General features: G+C 43.9%; 1 long non-coding RNA gene across 1 annotated transcript in view; it reads left to right on the forward strand.

The window, feature by feature from the left end:
* Nucleotides 1-23,465, forward strand: part of LOC126108853 (uncharacterized) — a 110,193-nt gene that overhangs the window by 8,657 nt on the left and 78,071 nt on the right. The window lies entirely within an intron of this gene.

A 23,465-nucleotide genomic window follows, 5' to 3' on the forward strand; every position in this document is an offset into this window, starting at 1 on the left:
CGCTACAAAAGCCCTGTGTTCAATAATCCCTGGATCGTTTTGATGCTCGTAATTAACTCAGGATTACTTGTTGCTCAGAGGATAAGTGTGTTTTCACAACCGTTTACTATTCGCGTGGGCTCATGAACAAACTGCTGGAAATAATTTCAAAGAATGCGTTTAGCACAATTTCGGATGATGTTTTATGCGTATCTCCGGAATTAAACATGTATTTTCGCCAACTTACCAAAGGTAATGTTGAGGGTATTAGATTAGGAAATGAGACACTTAAAGTAGTAAAGGAGTTTTGCTATTTGGGGAGCAAAATAACTGATGATGGTCGAAGTAGAGAGGATATAAAATGTAGACTGGCAACGGCAAGGAAAGCGTTTCTGAAGAAGAGAAATTTGTTAACATCGAGTATAGATTTAAGTGTCAGGAAGTCATTTCTGAAAGTATTTGTATGGAGTGTAGCCATGTATGGAAGTGAAACATGGACGATAAATAGTTTGGACAAGAAGAGAATAGAAGCTTTTGAAATGTGGTGCTACAGAAGAATGCTGAAGATTAGATGGGTAGATCACATAACTAATGAGGAAGTATTGAATAGGATTGGGGAGAAGAGAAGTTTGTGGCACAACTTGACCAGAAGAAGGGATCGGTTGGTAGGACATGTTCTGAGGCATCAAGGGATCAACAATTTTGTATTGGAGGGCAGCGTGGAGGGTAAAAATCGTAGGGGGAGACCAAGAGATGAATACACTAAGCAGATTCAGAAGGATGTAGGATGCAGTAGGTACTGGGAAATGAAGAAGCTTGCACAGGATAGAGTAGCATGGAGAGCTGCATCAAAACCAGTCTCAGGACTGAAGACCACAACAACAACAACATACCAAAGGTAAATTAAAGTCACCACTAAATATAATCGTTTGAGTTTGTATGTGTTTGAGATCAAACTCACGTTTTCTTTGAACCTTTGAGCAGTTCTATCATCTGAATTGGGAAGTCGGTAAAAGGACCCATTATTATTTTATTCCGGTTGCCAACAATGGCCTCTACCCATAACAAGCCACAGGAACTATCCACTTCAGTTTCGTGACAAGATAAACTACTGCTAACAAACATGCCACCGCCGACCGTGTTTAGGCTATCCTAGAAGATACGAAATTCACAGCAACGACGATGGACAAGCGGTCTTAAGATATGCACTTTACCGCCCACATTTATTCCGCCCTATTCTGTTGTATTGCTGTGCGGTGTGGGATCCGCATCAGGTGGAACCGACGGATTTTGTATTATCTTGAAATAGGGGAGGTAGTGCCACAGACATGATACGTGAATTGGAGTGGCAATCATTAAAACAAAGGTGTTTTTCGTTCCGACGGGATCTTCTCATGAAATTTCAATCACCAGTTTTCTCCTCCGATTGCGAAAACATTCTGTTGGCACCCACCTACATAGGGAAATGATCATCACATTAAAATAAGAGATATCAGGGCACGCACAAAAAAAAATTAAGTGTTCGTTTTTCCCGCGCGCCGTTCGGGAGTGGAATGGCAGAGAGGAAGCTTGACGGTGTTTCATTGAACCCTCTGCCAGGCACTGTATTCTGAATAAGCGTTTCCGGACACATGTCCACATAACATATTTTCTTTCTTTGTGTGTGAGGAATGTTTCCTGAAAGTTTGGCCGTACCTTTTCGTAACCCCTGTATATATTGAAAACAAGTTGTAGTTTAATGTTATTACAAAAATCTTGAAAACATTTGGACTGATTTACTTCAAATTTTTACATTATATGCTAATAAACATTCTGATGGACACCAGCTACATATTTCTGAAAAAGATATGTATCATATATAAGAATACGTTTATTGTATATGTGGTAAACGTTGTTAGCAGACAGTCTCGACAAGTCCTTCACCGATTTACTTCAAATATTTTACGATACTCTAATGAATGTTCAGATGGGCATATGCTACATATTTTTAAATTCGTCAAAATTTTACACGATACTTTAAAGAATGTTTGAATGGCCAGGATATGTACAATATTTGATTGAAAGTATCCGGACGCCTGGTTGAAAATTACTTACAAGTTCGTGGCGCCCTCCATAGGTAATGCTGGAATTCAACATGGTGTTGGCCCACCGTTAGCCTTGATGACAGCTTCCAGTCTCGCAGGCATACGTTCAGTCAAGTGCTGGAAGGTTTCTTGAGCAATGGAAGCCCATTCTTCGCTGAGTGCTGCACTGAGGAGAGGTATCGATGTCGGTCGGTGAGGCCTGGCACGAAGTCGGCGTTCCAAAACATCGCAAAGGTGTTCTGTAGGATTCAGGTCAGGACCCTGTGCAGGCCAGTCCATTACAGGGATGTTACTGTCCTGTAACCACTCCGCCACAGGCCGTGCTTTATGAACAGGTGCTCGATCGTGTTGAAAGATGTAAACACTATCCCCGAACTGCTCTTCGACAGTGGGAAGCAAGAAGGTCCTTAAAACATCAGTGTAGGCCTGTACTGTGATAGTGCAGCGGAAAACAGAAAGGAGTGCAAGTCCCCTCCATGGAAAACACGACCACACCATAACACCACCGCCTCCGAATTTTACTATTGGCACTACACACGCTGGCAGATGACGTTCACCGGGCATTCGCCGTACCCACACGCTGCCATCGGATCGCCACATTGTGTACGGTGATTCGTCACTCCACACAACGTTTTTCCACTGTTCAGTCGTCCAGTGTTTACGCTCCTTACACCAAGCGAGGCGTTGTTTGCCATTTACCGGCGTGCTGTGTGGCTTACGAGCAGCCGCTCGATTGTGAAATCCAAGTATTCTCACCTCCCGCCTAACTGTCACAGTACTTGCAGTGGATCCTGATGCAGTGTGGAATTCATGTTTGGTGATCTGTCTATATATAGTTTTATATATGTGCCTGTATTTATTACTATATAACGACAGTATGTTGTTTAATGTTGTTACTAAAAATGTGGAAGAGTTCCTGACCGATTTACTTCAAATTTTTACATGATACTTCAATAAATATTCGGGCAGACAGAGGCTACATATTTTAAAATATGAGTAATATATAAGGAAGAAACGTTGTTAGTAAAAAACTCTGCGACTTCTTTCCCTATTTGCTTCAAATTTTCACACGACACAGTAATAAAATTTGGACGGCAATAAACTGTATACGTTTTAAATATGTGTAGTTTATAAAATATATGTAAGATACAACAGGTAAACATTATTGTCAAAAATCTAAAATAGTTCTTGATCGATTTACTTCAAATTTTTACATAATGCTCTAATAAATATTCAGACGGTGCTAGGCTACATACAGGGTTACTACAAATGATTGAAGCGATTTCACAGCTCTACAATAACTTTATTATTTGAGATATTTTCACAATGCCTTGCACACCCATACAAAAACTCAAAAACTTTTTTAGGCATTCACAAATGTTCGATATGTGCCCCTTTAGTGATTCGGCAGACATCAAGCCGATAATCAAGTTCCTGCTACGCTTGGCGCAGCATGTCCCCATCAATGAGTTGGAAAGCATCGTTGATGCGAGCTCGCAGTTCTGGCACGTTTCTCGGTAGAGGAGGTTTAAACACTGAATCTTTCACATAACCCCACAGAAAGAAATCGCATGGGGTTAAGTCGGGAGAGCGTGGAGGCCATGACACGAATTGCTGATCATGATCTCCACCACGACCGATCCATCGGTTTTCCAATCTCCTGTTTAAGAAATGCCGAACATCATGATGGAAGTGTGGTGGAGCACCATCCTGTTGAAAGATGAAGTCGGCGCTGTCGGTTTCCAGTTGTGGGACGAGCCAATTTTCCAGCATGTCCAGATACACGTGTTCTGTAACGTTTTTTTCGCAGAAGAAAAAGGGGCCGTAAACTTTAAACCGTGAGATTGCACAAAACACGTTAACTTTCGGTGAATTGCGAATTTGCTGCACGAATGCGTGAGGATTCTCTACCGCCCAGATTCGCACATTGTGTCTGTTCACTTCACCATTAAGAAAAAATGTTGCTTCATCACTGAAAACAAGTTTCGCACTGAACGCATCCTCTTTCACGAGCTGTTGCAAAGCGCGCCGAAAATTCGAAGCGTTTGACTTTGTCATCGGGTGTCAGGGCTTGTAGCAATTGTAAACAGTAAGGCTTCTGCTTTAGCCTTTTCCGTAAGATTTTCCAAACCGTCAGCTGTGGTATGTTTAGCTCCCTGCTTGCTTTATTCGTCGACTTCCGCGGGCTACGCGTGAAACTTGCCCGCACGCGTTCAACCGTTTCTTCGCTCACTGCAGGCCGACCCGTTGATGTCCCCTTACAGAGGCATCCAGAAGCTTTAAACTGCGCATACCATCGCCGAATGGAGTTAGCAGTTGGTGGATCTTTGTCGAACTTCGTCCTGAAGTGTCGTTGCACTGTTATGACTGACTGATGTGAGTGCATTTCAAGCACGACATACGCTTTCTCGGCTCCTGTCGCCATTTTGTCTCACTGCGCTCTCGAGCGCTCTGGCGGCAGAAACCTGAAGTGCGGCTTCAGCCGAACAAAACTTTATGAGTTTTTCTACGTATCTGTAGTGTGTCGTGACCATATGTCAATGAATGGAGCTACAGTGAATTTATGAAATCGCTTCAATCATTTGTAATAGCATTGTATTTTTTTAAACAAAATTGTACAGGTTTCCTATTAAAACAGACTGCGAGATTCTGTGCTGTGCTGTGAAAACGTGTGCTTCAATTTCCTTTCTCACAGTCAATTCTAACAACGATATCAGGGCATTTAAACCATTAGAAAATAGTTTCTCCTGTATGTATTCCTTTTCTTTATGTATAATTTTGTACAGAATTAGAATACACAACAGTGTACTGTTTCGTTTTATTCCTCGCAATCTATGTCAACAGCAAACGGGAAAGCTCTGTTAATGGCTGATTAGCTTCTGATCAGAATACCACTACTGAATTTTAATTGTCCGAAACTTTACTACCATACTCTTTTGCAGATAAAGCTATGGTTCAAATGGCTCTAAGCACTATGGGGCATAACATCTGAGGTCATCAGTCCCCTAGACTTAGAACTACTTAAACCTAACTAACCTACGGACATCACACAGCCATGCCCAAGGCAGGATTCGAACCTGCGACCGTAGCAGCTGCGCGGTTCCGGACTGAAGCGCCTAGAGCCGCTCAGCCACAGCGGCCGGCGCTAAAGCTATGGGAAATACTGGTATTGATGCTATTATCCTCAGAGACCCAGCAGCCGAAGAGGTCTCTTTCATTGCCTTTATACTAGTGATCAAGATCTACTTCTGCAGCTACATCTATACTCTGCAAACCACCGTGAGGTGCATGGCAGAGGGCACGTCGGACTGTACCAGTTATTAGGGCTTCTTCCCGTTCCGTTGACGTATGGTGCGCAGTAAGAATGACTGTTTGGATGCGTATAGTAATTATTCTAATCTTACCCTCACGACCCAGAGCGGTACGTAGAGGGCTGTAGTCTTGTTTTAAAGCCAGCTCGTGAAACTTTAACAGGCTTTCTCGGTATAGTTTACGACCAAGCGTCCCCCAGTTCAGTTTCTTCATCATCTCTCTAACACTTTTCCATGGGCCAGACAAATCTGTGACCTTTCGTCCTGGACTTTATTTATTTACACGTCAAGTTCCGTAGGACCAAATTGAGGAGCAAATCTGCAAGGTCATGGAACGTGTCAGTACATGAAATTACAACATAAAAGCTATAACAGATAAAAATAAAATGTTATGAACCCGAAAAAAGTCAAACCATAAATTTAAGTAAACGCAATCAACAATACAACAAGAATCAGCATAATTTTTCAAGGAACTCCTCGACAGAATAGAAGGAAACTATTCAGATTCGATTTGGAAGCGCGTGGAATACTGCTAAGATTTTTGAATTCGAGTGGCAGCTTATTGAAAGTGGATGCAGCAGTATACTGCACACCTTTTTGGACAAGAGTTAAGGAAGTCCGATCCAAATGCAGGTTTGATTTCTACCGAGTATTAACTGAGTGAAAGCTGATTATTCTTGGGAATAAGCTAATGTTGTTAGCACGAAATGACAGTAAGGAATATATATATATATATATATATATATATATATATATATATATATATATATAGAGAGAGAGAGAGAGAGAGAGAGAGAGGCCAATGTCAAAATACCCAAGACTCGTATATATATATATATATATATATATATATATATATAGAGAGAGAGAGAGAGAGAGAGAGGCCAATGTCAAAATACCCAAGACTCGTGAACAGGGGTCGACAAGAGGTTTCATGGACCACTTATTGCTCGAACCGCCCGTTTCTGAGCAGAAAATATTCTTTTAGAATGGGAAGAGTTACCCCAAAATATAACACAATACGACATAAGCGAATGAAAATAAGCAAAGTGGACTATTTTTTGCGTCGAACGATCACTCGCTTCAGATACCGTTCGAATAGTAAAAATGGCAGCATTGGGTCTTTGAACAAGATCCTGAACGTGGGCTTTCCACGACAGTTTACTATCTATCTGAACACCTAGGAATTTGAACTGTTCAGTTTGACTAATCATATGCCCATTCTGTGAAATTAAGACGTCGGGTTTTCTTGAATTGTGTGTTAGAAACTGCAAAAACCGAGTCTTACTGTGATTTAGTGTTAGTTTATTTTCTACAAACCGTGAACTTAGGTCATGAACTGCACTATTTGAAATTGGGCCAATGTTGCACACTACATCCTTTACTACCAAGCTAGTGTCATCAGCAAACAGAAATATTTTAGAGTTACCCGTAATACTAAAGAGCATATCATTTACATAAATAAGGATCAGGAGTGGCCCCAACACTGATCCCTGGGGCACCCCCGACTTAACCGTATCCTACTCAGACCCCACATCACAGCCATTATCAACACAGTGAATAATGATCTTTTGCTGCCTGTTGTTAGTCCTATATGGTTTGGTTCCCACACACTTCAACAGTATTCTAGAAAGGGTCACACGAGTAATCTGTAAGCAATCTCCTTTGTAGACTGACTGCACTTCCCCAGTATTCTACCAATAAACTGAAGTCTACCATCTCCTTTACCCACGACTGAACCTATGTGATCATTCCCACAAAATTCTGCACCCAGGTGTTTGTATGAGTACGCCGATTCCAACAGTGACTCACTGATATTATAGCCATAGGATACTACACTATTGGCCATTAAAATTGCTACGCCAAGAAGAAATGCAGATGATAAACGTGTATTTATTGGACAAATGTATTATACTAGAACTGACATGTGATTACATTTTTACGCAATTTGGGTGCATAGATCCTGAGAAGTCGGTACCCAGAACAATCACCTCTGGCCGTAATAACGGCCTTGATACGCCTGGGCATTGAGTCAAACAGAGCTCGAATGGCGTGTACGGGTACAGCTGCCCATGCAGCTTCAACACGATACCACAGTTCATCAAGAGTAGTGACTGGTGTATTGTGACGAGCCAGTTGCTCGGCCACCATTGACCACACGTTTTCAATTGGTGAGAGATCTGGAGAATGTGCTGGCCAGGGCAGCAGTCGAACATTTTGTGTATCCAGAAAGGCCCGTAGAGGACCTGCAACATGCGGTCGTGCATTATCCTGCTGAAATGTAGGGTTTCGCAGGGATCGAATGAAGGGTAGAGTCACGGTTCGTAACACATCTGAAATGTAACGTCCACTGTTCAAAGTGCCGTCAACGCGAAAAGAGGTGACCGAGACGTGTAACCAATGGCACCTCATACTATCACGCCAGGTGATACGCCAGTATGGCGATGACGAATACATGCTTCCAATGTGCGTTCACCGTGATGTCGCCAAACATGGATGCGAGCATCACGATGCTGTAAACAGAACCTGCATTCATCCGAAAAAATGATGTTTTGCCATTCGTGCACCCAGGTTCGTCGTTGAGTACACCATCGCAGGCGCTCCTGTCTGTGATGCAGCGTCAAGGGTAACTGCAGCCGTGGTCTCCGAGCTGATAGTCCATCCTGCTGCAAACGTCGTCGAAATGTTTGTGTTTTTGCAAACGTCCCCATCTGTTGACTCAGGGATCGAGACGCGACTGCACGATCCGTTACAGCCATGTGGATAAGATGCCTGTCATCTCGACTGCTAGTGATTCGAGGCCGTTGGGATCCAGCACGGCGTTCCGTATTACCCTCCTTCACCCACCGATTCCATATTCTGCTAACAGTCATTGGATCTCGACCAACGCGAGCAGCAATGTCGCGATACGATAAACCGCAATCGCGATAGGCTACACTCTGACCTTTATCAAAGTCGGAAACGTGATGGTACGCATTTCTCCTCCTTACACGAGGCATCACAACAGCGTTTCACCAGGCAACGCCGGTCAACTGCTGTTTGTGTATGAGAAATCGGTTGGAAACGTTCCTCATGTCAGCACGTTGTGGGTGTCGCCACCGGCGCCAACCTTGTGTGAATACTCTGAATAGCTAATCATTTGCATATCACAGCACCTTCTTCCTGTTGGTTAAATTTCGCGTCTGTAGCAAGTTATCTTCGTGGTAGCAATTTTAATGGGCAGTAGTGTACGTTTTTTCATTTTGTGAAGTGCACAATTTTACATTTTTGCACATTTAAACAGTTGCCACTCTTTGCACCACTTTGGAATCTTATCAAGATCTGACAGAATATTTATGCAACTTCTTCCAGCTTCATTGTGGATAACTGCATCATCTCATCCGATTTTCCCATTCATCTTAAGCGACTTCGATTTTCAATCAGGATTTCCTTTGCAACAATAAACAAGGCTCAAAGTCGGAAGAAGAGGAAAGAGGGGATGGAGAGAGAATGGGAGAGGAGGAGGAGATCCACAGAGAGAGTGGGTGAAGGACAGACGTAGATAGGGACATAGAGATCAGGATATACTGTCAATTCACGTATAGCATTGCCGGATTTGCTAATTTTGTATTTTTCCACTAATGTGTAACGGGAAAATTCCGTGTGTTCGCCCATTGCTCAGAAAGAAAGTATTGATTGCATAAGAGCAAGCAGTAATAATGAGATGTGTTGTTATTCCACAGTCATCTTTTAGGTACCTCTTCAAGGAATTAGGCATTTTAGCTGCACCATAACTATAGACAGGGTGGTCCACTGATCGTGACGAGTCTAAATATCTCACGAAATAAGCATCAAACGAAAAAACTACAAAGAACGAAACTTCTTTAGCTTGAAGGGAGAAACCAGATGGCGCTATGATTGGCCCGCTAGATCACGAAGCCATAGGTGAATCGGATATCAACTGCGTTTTTTTTTTTTTTTTTCAATAGGAACCCTCATTTTTATTACATATTCGTGTAGTGCGTAAAGAAATATGAATGTTTCAGTTGGACCACTTTTTTCGCTTTGTGACAGATGGCGCTGTAATAGTCATAAACATATGGCTCACAATTTTAGACGAACAGTTGGTAACAGGTAGGTTTTTTAAATTAAAATACAGAACGTAGGTACGTTTGAACATTTTATTTCGGTTGTTCCAATATGATACATGCACCTTTGTGTACTTGTCATTTCCGAGAACGCAGCTGTTACAGCGTGATTACACGTAAATACCACATTAATGCAATAAATGCTCAAAATGATGTCCGTCAACCTCAATGCATTTGGCAATACGTGTAACGACATTCCTCTCAACAGCGAGTAGTTCGCCTTCCGCAATGTTCGCACATGCATTGACAATGCGCTGACGCATGTTGTCAGGCGTTGTCGGTGGACCACGATAGCAAATATCCTTCAACTTTCCCCACAGAAAGAAATCCGGGGTCGTCAGATCCTCGGTGAACGTGCAGGCCACGGTATGGTGCTTCGACGACCAATCCACCTGTCATGAAATATGCTATTCAATACCGCTTCAACCGCACGCGAGGTATGTGCCGGACATCCATCATGTTGGAAGTACATCGCTATTCTGTCATGCAGTGAAACATCTTGTAGTAATATCGATAGAACATTACGTAGGAAATCAGCATACATTGCACCAATTAGATTGCCATCGATAAAATGGGGGCCAATAATGGCGACTGATGGACGGATTAGCCGCGACAGCAGCTAAAACACTTACTTGGGCATCATCATTTGTTGCAGGTCGTGGTTGACGTTTCACATGTGGCTGAACACTTCCTGTTTCCTCAAATAACGTAACTATCCGGTGAACGGTCCGGACACTTGGATGATGTCGTCCAGGATACCGAGCAGCATACATAGCACACGACCGTTGGGCATTTTGATCACAATAGCCATACATCAACACGATATCGACCTTTTCCGCAATTGGTAAACGGTCCATTTTAACACGGGTAATGTATCACGAAGCAAATGCCGTCCGCACTGGCGGAATGTTATGTGATACCACGTACTTATACGTTTGTGACTGTTACAGCGTCATCTATCACAAAGCGAAAAAAGTGGGCCAACTAAAACATTAATATTTCTTTACGTACTACACGAATATGTAATAAAAAATGGGGGTTCCTATTTTAAAAAACGCAGTTGATATCCGTTTGACCTATGGTAGCGCCATCTAGCGGCCCAACCATAGCGCCATCTGGTTTCCGCCTTCAAGCAGGACGAGTTTCGTTCTTGGTAGTTTTTTCGTTTGATGCTTATTTCGTGAGATGTGTCGCCCATCAACTGGCCATCCTGTATATATTCACCAATAAAATTCGTCATATGTAAACCATTACAATTCGAGAATAGTATTGATGTCAATACCTACAACTGCAGAAGAAACAAATGACCTTTATCACCCATTACTAAAGCTGTCAGTGGCTTGGAAATAAGTTCATATGCGTAAGCATCAACAAAAATTTCTAATCATTTGGCCAGTAATATCAAATGTCTGACAAGTAGCGTTGCCAGTTTATATAGAAATAATTTTTTGTGAACATCTCCTAAAATTTGATACACGAGTTTTGATTTAAAAACTAGTAACTTGCGAAAATATGTTCTTAAGCGTAGTCACATGAACATGAGTGAAAAAATGTACATGTTGATCAATAGTAAAACTAATCATGTGTATTTGTCATGTAAACTGACTCAATCCACGTTATTCCGATGAAACAAGTCGTTCAATGATGTACGAAATATGTTACTAACAAATTAGCTAAGTATTTAACGAGGGAAGTTTAAACATGTCCTAATTTCTCGTATCGTATTATCATCACCAGCATGCGAGATCACATGGTGGTGGTGGCGTAATGGTCACATAGTTTCTTCCAATACTATTTCTCTAAATTTACCTAGACGTGGTTGTGGTGACGTGATTGATGTGTAGTGCAGCCCGAGGCCTAGGTCAGATGGGAATTGCAGTTGGGTTGTGAGTTGGTGAAACGAAGGTATGTGAAAGTGAAATAAAGGTTCTCGTCACAGTTTGATTTATTGCTGAATCTGATGCCTTCCTTTGTGCGCCATATTACATGCAGTTTTTGCTACACAAATTAAAACTCCGAGGTAAATTCAGGAAAACTATATTAGGTAATAAACAAGCTCTCGACGAGTATTTTGGTGCATATTTTGTACGTTGTATATAAAAGGCAATGTCCTTACTCGGTGACTCAACATCGCCCAGCCCAAACCGCGAAGGATAATACTTGAAAATTGGATAGGATTTTGATCTCATAGTGCATGCATCATTTCAGAAGGGATTTTTCGAGATTCCATCCCTAAGAGGGTGAATTAAGGGACAAAGGTATTTTGAAAATGTGTCACAATGCGGTTTTGGAGCTAGAACTAAGAGAATTGGTATTTGATTTCGCGATCAGAAATAAAAAATTCATGTTTCGGAATTTTTGGAAATTGATTGCTATGGGGATGAAATAGTTGATGAAAGTTTTTTCAAATCATATCATTATTTAAGAAGTACCAAAGCATTTCTGAAGCTACCTCTATGAAAACTGGTATTTGACTTCTCATTTAGAAATAAAAAATATGTATTACTGTGTTTTTGGAAATTCAACCCTTAATGGGGTGAAATACGGCCTGACCGATTCGCCAACTCATAATTGCTCAGCCCAAACTGAGGAATTTGAAATTTGGAGTGGGTGTTGATGTTATACTGTAGGCATAGTTTAGTAAGGGGTCGTTCGAAATTTCTCCCCTATGGCGGTGAAGTAGAGGATGAGAGGATATTTGAAAATATGTCGCTGTAAACACAATTTTGAAGCTAGAAGTACGAAAACTGGTTTTTGGTTTCTCAGTGAGAAATAAAGTAATACGTGCATAGGATTTTTGGAAATTGAGCCACTGATAGGGTAAAATTGTGGGTGAAGTAGTGCAGAAGCAGAAATATGAATTTTGCCTACTTTCTTGCTACTGTTTAAGTTGTTTCTTCAGATAAATATTACTCCACGTAAACTATATTGGTGCAGACACTGGAATTTCTTTTTTACTACTATGCCTACATCAATATACATTACGTTTTTAAAAGAGAAAAAGACCAGTAGATAAGTTCCAGGAAGCTAAAAAGTTTTTGGCCAGGGGGGACCTTTACAAAAGCACTTTCCATAACCAATAAACTTAAATAATAAAATCCTTAGATACTAAAGCACACACTTAATATTGAACATTTCACTTCAAGAAAACCTTTGTATTACTGCAATTCACTTTCAAAAGCTATTACTCTCATTATTTACACAAAAACAACTTAAATGGTGTCTCTTTATGTTAATCTGGCACTTCATAAGTCTGTAAAATAAGATCCTCGAATTACTCAAACGCCAGGAAGGAACCCTACATAGAGGTATGATTAGGACGAAATAACTGGGTGAACCAGTATCTTTAAAGTTCAAGAATGATTATTCACTAATAAAACACAGTTTAAATTAATGGTTCACGCGGTACAAAAGTAGAATAGCAAAAAAAGAAAACTTATCTGGTGGCTGTAGGCTTGGGTGGGCGAACAGCTATAGCGGCTACAGTACGGCCCGCAAGTATCTTGCTGTGTGGGCTTAATTTCTCTTCTTAGCGTCGTTCAATTTTACATACAATAGCCCGACAAGTCGCAGCTGTACCTTAAGATTGCAAAACGGTTGAAATGGCTCCAAGCACTGCGTGACTTAACATCTGAGGTCATCAGTCCCCTAGACTTAGAACTACTTAAACCTAACTACCCTAAGGACATCACACACATCCATGCCCGAGGCAGAATTTGAACCTGCGACCGTTGCAACAGCGCGGTTGCGGACTGAAGCGCCTAGAACCGCTCGGCCACATAGACCGGCTTACCGTAATCCGTTTGCAGTCTTCATCCGATGCAGCTTTGTGCAAATTTGCAACGCCAATCTTCTCCTGCTCCACAAGGGTGTTGCCTCATCACTGCTGCCTACAGACTGTGTGACTTACACGACTGGCCATTAAAATTGCTACACCACGAAGATGACGTGCTACAGACGCGAGTTTTTAACCGACAGGAAGGTGCTGTGATATGCAAATGATTAGCTTTCCAGAGCATTCACACAAGGTTGGCGCAGGTGGTGACACCTACAACGTGCTCACATGAGGAAAGTTTCCAACCGATTTCTCATACACAAACAGCAGTTGACCGGCGTTGCCTGGTGAAACGCTGTTTTGATGCCTCGTTTAAGGAGGAGAAATGCGTACCATCACGTTTCCGACTTTGATAAAGGTCAGAGTGTAGCCTATCGCGATTGCGGTTTATCGTATCGCGACATTGCTGCTCGCGTTGGTCAAGATCCAGTGACTGTTAGCAGAATATGGAATCGGTGGGTGCAGGAGGGTAATACGGAACGCCGTGCTGGGTCCCAACGGCCTCGTATCACTAGCAATCGAGATGACAGGCATCTTATCCGCATGGCTGTAACACATCGTACAGCCAAGTCTTGATTCCAGAGTCAACAGATGGGGACGTTTGCAAGACAACAACCACCTGCGCGAACAGTTCGACGTTTGCAGCAGCCCGGACTATCAGCTCGGAGAGCGTGGCTGCGTCACAGACAGGAGCGCCTGCGATTGTGTACTCGACGACGAACCTGGGTACACGAATGGCAGAAAGTCATTTTTCCGGATGAATCCATGTTCTGTTTACAGCATGATGATGGTCGCATCTGTGTGTGGCGACATCGCGGTGAATGCACATTGGAAGCGTGTATTCGTCATCGCCATACTGGCGTATCACCCGGAGTGATTGTATGGGGTGCCATTGGTTACACGTCTCGGTCACCTCTTGTTCGCATTGACGGTACTTTGAACAGTGCACGTTACATTTCAGATGTGTTACGACCCGTCGCTCTACCCTTCATTCGATCCCTGCGAAACCCTACATTTCAGCAGGATAATTCACGACCGCATGTTGCAGGTCCTGTACGGGCCTTTCTCGATACAGAAAATGTTCGACTACTGCCCTATCCAGCACATTCTCCAGATTTCTCACCAATTGAAAACGTCTGGTCAATGGTGGCCGAGCAACTGGCTCGTCGCAATACGCCAGTCACTACTCTCGATGAACTGTGGTATCGTGTTGAAGCTGCATGGGCAGCTGTACCTGTACACGCCATCCAAGCTCTGTTCGACCGAATGCCCAGGCGTATCAAGTCCGTTATTACGCCGAGAGGTGGTTGTTTTGGGTACTGATTTCTCAGGATCTATGCACGCAAATTGCGTGTAAATGTAATCACGTGTCATTTCTAGTATAATATATTTGTCCAATGAATATCCGTTTATCATCTGCATTTCTTCTTGGTGTAGCAATTTTCATGGCCAGTAGTGTATTTCCCGCACTTGCTCTAGGTAGCGAGCCAGTTCGCCGTTGCCACCTTTTCCACTCCCCAGAACCACTTTCGTTTCAAACAAAAGCACAGTGGGTTTTACATAACACCTGTTTCTTACATTGTTCCTAAGCGTGACCATTTCTTACAATTGTCAAATTTGCATCAACATGAACAGTTTATGCACACAAGCATTCTTAAATATAAAATGTCATCAGAAAATTATCTAACGTAATAGACAACATACGTAGTACTTTACATGCATTACTCACATGTAATGCAAACAACTTCCACCTCCAGCATATCACACTTTCCATATAGAAAAAATATAATACCAATATGCGAAAATTTTAAAGCGAAGAATTATAAATATTTAGATGAACTATAAACAGATAGTGTTATAAGCACACCGCTCTCCCGGGCATATGTCAGTTTTACGAGACCGGAGCCGCCACTTCTCAGTCAAGTAGCTCCTCAGTTTGCCTCACAAGGGCGGAGTGCACCCCGCTTTCCGCTCGGCAGACCGGATGGTCACCCATCCAAGTGCTAGCCCAGCCCGACAGCGCTTAACTTCGGCGATGTGACGGGAACTGGTGTTGCCATTCCGGCAAGGCGGTTGGCTTTGAGTTTTCTTAGCGCTTCACAATATCATTTTGCACTGACGGTCACCTCCCCCCAGGCAGAAATTCGACCAAAGTGACGTCATTTCGATCCCAAGACGCTAAGACCGTGATTTTTCTGGGTGTGTGGGGGTTGAAGGGACCAGACTACAAAGGCCATCGGGCGACGATTTTTCGCCCCCGAAATTGTGGTTTTGAATTTCTTGGCAGACTGGGAAATTTGTGTTTGTCTCAGGCGCGTAACGCACCGCCCGCATTTCATGTCAACTCACAGTGGAGCTCAGTAAATCCTCACATTCAAGTAGCGCCAGAAATTCGCGGGCGCTTTTGTTCCCATTGTTCTCGTGCGGCCTGTCAGCTGTTTTGGGATTCTCGCCACCAACTCATCAGTCAAAAATGGAAGGTCTTGCAGTGCTCTGTACCGCGTGAAAGCTTGTTCTGCCCCGCTAAGCTCTGTACCACGCCACTTAAACGCACTCGTTCTGTTCATTAACACCTTCGCCGAAAAACGTTTTGATCCGCTGAAAAACTTCAGTAGGTGTTTTCTTTCCGTGATTAGGAAGCGAATCACAGCACGTGGCTCGCATTTGGCAGGATTTCTTAGCGACATCTTCCATGCATTACGACGCGAGTTTACGTACGAAAAAGGGAACCTCCCCATCGCATCCCTTTCAAATTTAGTTATAAGTTGGCACAGTGGATAGGCCTTGATAAACTGAACACATATCAATCAAGAAAACAGGAAGAAGTTGTATGGAACCTTGAAAAAAATAAGCAAAATTTACAAACTGAGTAGTCCATGGCCAGATAGGCAACATAAAGGAGAAAGTGGGATAAGGAGCGCCGTGGTCCCGTGGTTAGCGTGAGCAGCTACGGAACGAGAGGTCCTTGGTTCAAGTCTTCCCTCAAGTGAAAAGTTCAATTTTTTATTTTCAATTATTATATGACAAACTCTTATGTTTTAATAACTTTTTTGGGAGTGATTATCACGTCCACAAGAAACTCTAAATCAGGCAAGGTAGAAGAATATTTTTACCCACTCGCCAAGTGGGCAAGTTTGGTGGGTCGACAACATATTCATGTCATGTGACGCACGTGCCGCCACCAGTGTCGTATAGAATATATCAGACGTGTTTTCCCGTGGAGGAATCGGTTTACCTATGACCTTGCGATCAAATGTTTTCGGTTCCCATTGGAGAGGCACGTCCTTACGTCTACTAATCGCACGGTTTCGCGGTGCGGTCGCAAAACACAGACACTAAACTTAGTACAGTGAACAGAGACGTCAATGAACGAACGGACAGATCATAACTTTGCGAAAATTAAAAAAAAGTAAACTTCTCACTCGAAGGGAAGACTTAAACCAAGGCCCTCTCGTTCCGTAGCTGCTCACACTAACCACGGGACCACGGTGCTCCTTAGCTCATTTTGTCCTTAATGTTGCCTATCTGGCCATGGACTACTCAGTTTGAATATTTTGCTTGTTTTTTTTCATAGTTCCACACAACTTCTTCCCGTTTTCTCGATTGACCTGTGTTCAGTTTTTCAAGGCCTATCCACTGTGCCAACTTATAACTAAATCTGAGGGGGGGTGGGGGTGTGATGTGGAGGTTCCCTTGTTAGTGTTCCTGCGATGCTCGCTCTGGATAGGGGTCACCCCCCTCCCCTCCCCTACCACTCAGTGTTGCCAACCGTAAAAAAAGAAAACCTCACACCCTGTTATGATCACAGTACACTTACTTTTAAACGTGCCTCGTGCAATACATATACCGCAAAATAACTCAGTGCATACCCTTACTGTTTGAAACATTTGCTCCGCCACTTGGAACAAGACAAGGGTACCGGGAACACAATACCACTTACACGCGTTTCGTGAGAAAACGGTTCATGGAACGTTTGACATTTCCTCTCTCTCTTTCTTTCTCTCTCTCTCTCCTACTCGTGCAGCTACCAACAGCTCTGATGAAATATGCGGAATGTATTATGTTTTGCATTTGATACAGAGATCTTGAAAATCTGCTAATTTATGAAAGTGCTTTTTTTTCTTTTTAAGTGCTTCGTACCGCTTTATGAAACTGGTGTCGGGTCTCTGACCTCCGTACGCTGTTAAGTATGGACAGAGGTGAGTGGGTAAGGATCCCCTTGTAAGTTCGTGGAACGAGCATCGTTTGTTGGCCAGGAAGCCATCTTGTGATGATGACGTGCTATGAGCCGAAACGGCTTTCCCAGAGGGTCGTCGCCTTCAGTGTAGCGATATCGCCCCCCCCCCCCGCCTTTCCCCCCACCACCACCCGTTAAAGCCAGCAGGAGCAATTTCGCAGCCCCTCTAACTCATAGCGATGCATCCGCTACCCTGTGTTGCCGAAGTCCCACGTTTCTTAACAAGCGCTCCCCAACTTTATACTTCTTGCACGTAACTTCTGCAAGTTTTCATAACACAACACGGCAGTTTTCAGAGATTCCAGTTTTTTGCAAGCGTGTACACCGGCGAAAAATGTTAGGCGCGTCGAAAGACCCAGGAGTATGTTGACGGGTGATGCTGTTTTACCGGGTAGCCAAAATAAAACTGGCCTGGGAAATACTTAGAGTTACTTTTATGTATTTATAATTTGCAAATTTTTTACAGTATCACTACCATTTTCGATAACGTTCGGTCATATACACATATCGTTCCGTAAGCAACATGTCGTGTCTATGTCAGAGGTACACATAAGAATACTGACTTACGTATCTAGATCTGACGATGAGAGCGTGGTCGAAACTAATCATACTGCGGAAAACGAGCAGCAAGACGGAAAAGTAAACTTTTTCCTTATACACTCCTGGAAATTGAAATAAGAACACCGTGAATTCGTTGTCCCAGGAAGGGGAAACTTTATTGACACATTCCTGGGGTCAGATACATCACATGATCACACTGACAGAACCACAGGCACATAGACACAGGCAACAGAGCATGCACAATGTCGGCACTAGTACAGTGTATATCCACCTTTCGCAGCAATGCAGGCTGCTATTCTCCCATGGAGACGATCGTAGAGATGCTGGATGTAGTCCTGTGGAACGGCTTACCATGCCATTTTCACCTGGCGCCTCAGTTGGACCAGCGTTCGTGCTGGACGTGCAGACCGCGTAAGACGACGCTTCATCCAGTCCCAAACATGCTCAATGGGGGACAGATCCGGAGATCTTGCTGGCCAGGGTAGTTGACTTACACCTTCTAGAGCACATTGGGTGGCACGGGATACATGCGGACGTGCATTGTCCTGTTGGAACAGCAAGTTCCCTTGCCGGTCTAGGAATGGTAGAACGATGGGTTCGATGACGGTTTGGATGTACCGTGCACTATTCAGTGTCCCCTCGACGATCACCAGTGGTATACGGCCAGTGTAGGAGATCGCTCCCCACACCATGATGCCGGGTGTTGGCACTGTGTGCCTCGGTCGTATGCAGTCCTGATTGTGGCGCTCACCTGCACGGTGCCAAACACGCATACGACCATCATTGGCACCAAGGCAGAAGCGACTCTCATCGCTGAAGACGACACGTCTCCATTCGTCCCTCCATTCACGCCTGTCGCGACACCACTGGAGGCGGGCTGCACGATGTTGGGGCGTGAGCGGAAGACGGCCTAACGGTGTGCGGGACCGTAGCCCAGCTTCATGGAGACGGTTGCGAATGGTCCTCGCCGATACCCCAGGAGCAACAGTGTCCCTAATTTGCTGGGAAGTGGCGGTGCGGTCCGCTACGGCACTGCGTAGGATCCTACGGTCTTGGCGTGCATCCGTGCGTCGCTGCGGTCCGGTCCCAGGTCGACGGGCACGTGCACATTCCGCCGACCACTGGCGACAACATCGATGTACTGTGGAGACCTCACGCCCCACGTGTTGAGCAATTCGGCGGTACGTCCACCCGGCCTCCCGCATGCCCACTATACGCCCTCGCTCAAAGTCCGACAACTGCACATACGGTTGAAGTCCACGCTGTCGCGGCATGCTACCAGTGTTAAAGACTGCGATGGAGCTCCGTATGCCACGGCAAACTGGCTGACACTGACGGCGGCGGTGCACAAATGCTGCGCAGCTAGCGTCATTCGACGGCCAACACCGCGGTTCCTGGTGTGTCCGCTGTGCCGTGCGTGTGATCATTGCTTGTACAGCCCTCTCGCAGTGTCCGGAGCAAGTATGGTGGGTCTGACACACCGGTGTCAATGTGTTCTTTTTTCGATTTCCAGGAGTGTATAACCAGGGTGGTATATTGATCGTGACCGGACCAAATATCTCTCGAAATAAGCATCAAACGAAAAATTTACAAAGAACGAAACTTGTCTAGCTTGAAGGAGGAAACCAGATGGCGCTATGGTTGGCCTGCTAGATGGCGCTGCCATAGGTCAAACGGATATCAACAGCGTTTTTTTTAATGGTTCAAATGGCTCTGAGCACTATAAGACTTAACTTCTGAGGTCATCAGTCCCCTAGAACTTGGAACTACTTAAACCTAACTAACCTAAGGACATCGCCCGAGGCAGGATTCGAACCTTTGACCGTCACGGTCGCGCGGTTCCAGGCTGAAGCGCCTAGAACCGCTCGGCTACCCCGGCCGGCTTTTAAATAGGAACCCCCATTTTTTAATCACGTATTCGTGTAGTACGTAAAGAAATATGAATGTTTTAGTTGGACCACTTTTTTAGCTTTGTGATAGACGGTGCTGTAATACAAACGTATAAGTACGTGGTATCACGTAACATTCCGCCAGTGCGGACGGTATTTGCTTCGTGATACATTACCCGTGTTAAAATGGACCGTTTACCAATTGCGGAAAAGATCAATATCGTGTTGATGTATGGCTATTGTGATCAAAATGCCCAACGGGCGTGTGCTATGTATGCTGCTCGGTATCCTGGACGACATGATCCAAGTGTCCGGACCGTTCGCCTGACAGTTACTTTATTTAAGGAAACAGGAAGTGTTCAGCCACATGTGAAACGTCAGCCACGACCTGCAACAAATGATGATGCCCAAGTAAGTGTTTTAGCTGCTGTCGCGGCTAATCCGCACATCAGTCGCCATTATGGGAGGAAGGATAATTGGCCCCCATTTTATCGGTGGCAATCTAAATGGTGCAATGTATGCTGATTTCCTACGTAATGTTCTACCGATGTTACCACAAGATGTTTCAGTGCATTCACAGAATGGTGATGTACTTCCAACATGATGGATGTCCGGCACATAGCTCGCGTGCTGTTGAAATGGTATTGTATAGTAGCATATTTCATGACAGGTGGATTGGTCGTCGAAGCACCATACCGTGGCCCGCACGTTCACCGGATCTGATATCCCCGGATATCTTTCTGTGGGGAAAGTTGAAGGATATTTGCTATCGTCATCCACCGACAACGGCTGACAACATGCGTCAGCGCATTGTGAATGCATGTGCGAACATTACGGAAGACGAACTACTCGCTTTTGAGAGAAATGTCGTTAACACGTATTGCCAAATGCATTGAGGTTGACGGACATCATTTTCAGCATTTATTGCATTAAGGTGGTATTTACAGGTAATCACGCTGTAACAGCATGCGTTCTCAGAAGTGATAAGTTCACAAAGGCACATGTGTGACATTGGAGCAACCGAAATAAAATGTTCAAACGTACCTACGTTCTGTATTTTAATTTAAAAAACATACCTGTTACCAACTGTTTGTCTAAAATTGTGAGCGACGTGTTTGTGACTATTACAGCGCCATCTACCACAAAGCGAAAAAAGCGGTCCAACTAAAACATTCATATTTCTTTACGTACTACACGAATATGTAATAAAAAATGTGGGTTCATATTTAAAAAAAAAAGGTAGTTGATATCCTTTTGACCTATCGCAGCGCCATCTAGCGGGCCAACCATAGCGCCATCTGGTTTCCCCCTTCAAGCTAGACGAGTTTCGTTCTTTGTAGTTTTTTCGTTTGACGCTTATTTCGTGAGATATTTGGGCCGGTCACGATCAGTGGACCACCCTGTATATATATACGACGGTTGGAACGTCAATAGTGGCAACTATTTACTTGCAGCTCGTACAACATAGATACGTGTTCAAAGTTTTACTGACCTTCAAAGTGGTCACCAGCCTTTTGTATAACCCGTTGGCAGCGATGTGGAAGCCGTAGGATACTCTTAGCAGTGCCAGTTGTTTCTGCGGTAATTATATTTTCAAACGAAAAGATGGCAAAGATTTAAGCACCTACGAGTATATACAGGGCGATGTAAACCGCCTGTAAACGTTATAATGCTGTTGCAGGGTAGGTTGTGCCAAGAATTAATAGTTAAGGAAAAAATTCGATACGTTTCCGAGTTACATTTGACGTTAGCCAATCAGGGTATTGCCCGCGTAAATTCAAGCGTCCCACCAGAGATGGTGCTAGGCTAGTATAACACCATCATACGAGGGTAACTCCAAAAGAATTGCACACTATTTTTTTTTTAAATCCATATTTTACTCTACATGTTTAAAAGTTGTACACTGTGTAGATACATCCTTTAGGAACAATATTTTCACTTCTCCACATCATTTCTATCCCTCTCAACTGCCTTACGCCATCTTGGAACCAGCGCCTGTATACCCGCACGGTAAAATTCCGGACCGACCATTTGGAGCCACTGTTTGCCAGCGTGCACAGGGAAGTCATCCAAACCTTCTTCCACGAAGAGAGGCTTTCAGTTTCCCAAAGAGATGATAGTCACGTGGACGCCGGTCAGGGCTGTTAGGCGAGTGTTTCAGTGTGGTCCATCCGAGTTATGTGATCGCTTCCACGGTTTTTTGACTGACATGTGGCCGTGCATTGCCATGCGACAGAAAAGCATCCTGCTTTTATCGAACACGACTCAGTCGAGCTTGAAGTTTCTTCAGTGTCGTCACATATGCATCAGAATTTATGGTGGTTCCACTTGGCACGATGTCCACGAGCGAGAGTCCTTCGGAAACGAAAAACACCGTAGCCATAACTTTTCCAGAAGAAGGTGTGGTTTTGAATTTTTTTTTTTTTTTTCCTAGGGGTGAATTTGCATGATGCCACTCCATTGATTGCCTCTTCGTCTCTGTTGAAAAATTATGGAGCCGTGTTTCATCACCCGTCACAGTTCTTCCAAGAAATTCATCTCCACCATTCTCGTACTGTTACAAAAGTTCGCTGCATACCGTTTTTCTTGTGAGTCACTGTCAACATCCTGGGAATCCACCTGGCAGAAGCCTTTTTTAACGCCAACACTTTCAGTATTTTCCAAATACTTCCTTCCTCTATCCCAACGTAGCGTGACAATTCGTTCACTGTGATGCGTCTGTCAGCAGTCACCAATTCGTTAACTCTCTGCACATTGTCTGGAGTGTGTGCAGTACGAGGCCTGCCGCTGCGAGGACAATCCTCAATATTGCCGTGCCCGCTTTCGTAACGTAACCTGCTCACCCACCGACTAACTGTACTGCGATCGACAGCAGCATCTCCGTACACCTTTTTCAACTCCATGTGGATGTTTCACACTGTCTCGTTTTCACAGCACAGGAATTCTACGACAGCACGTTGCTTCTGACGAACGTCAAGTGTAGCTACCATCTTGAAGACATGCTGCGACGGCGTCACTCACGGGAACAGGTTGAACTAAGTTTGAAAACAAGCAGGGAAGATGTATCTACACCATGGAGGTAAGAATAAGGGGAGATGGCGCTACGTATCCCAGCCGTACTACGTTTTGAAGCCATGGGGGCGTGGCTCGCTGCCATGACACTCTGACCAAAACATTGCTAGTGTGCTATAGCGCTGCGTGTATTACAGTCGCTAATTGCACCATGTACGCATGTAACGTCATCAGATTGGTTGTTACAAAGTTTTTGTTTAAAATAAAATCTCGTAAAGGCGAAATTTCGCGTTTCTTCTGATTAAAAATAGTTTTTAATGTAATATTACGAATAGCTAGCCTTCAATGGAAACGATACAATTTTGTTAATTCAGTAATAAACGTGTATCACAAACTAAATAATAGAAACTGAAAACTAAGTCAGCTATAC

This window comes from Schistocerca cancellata, chromosome 11 (genome assembly GCF_023864275.1).
Source record: "Schistocerca cancellata isolate TAMUIC-IGC-003103 chromosome 11, iqSchCanc2.1, whole genome shotgun sequence".
Taxonomy (NCBI): Eukaryota; Metazoa; Arthropoda; class Insecta; order Orthoptera; family Acrididae; genus Schistocerca; species Schistocerca cancellata.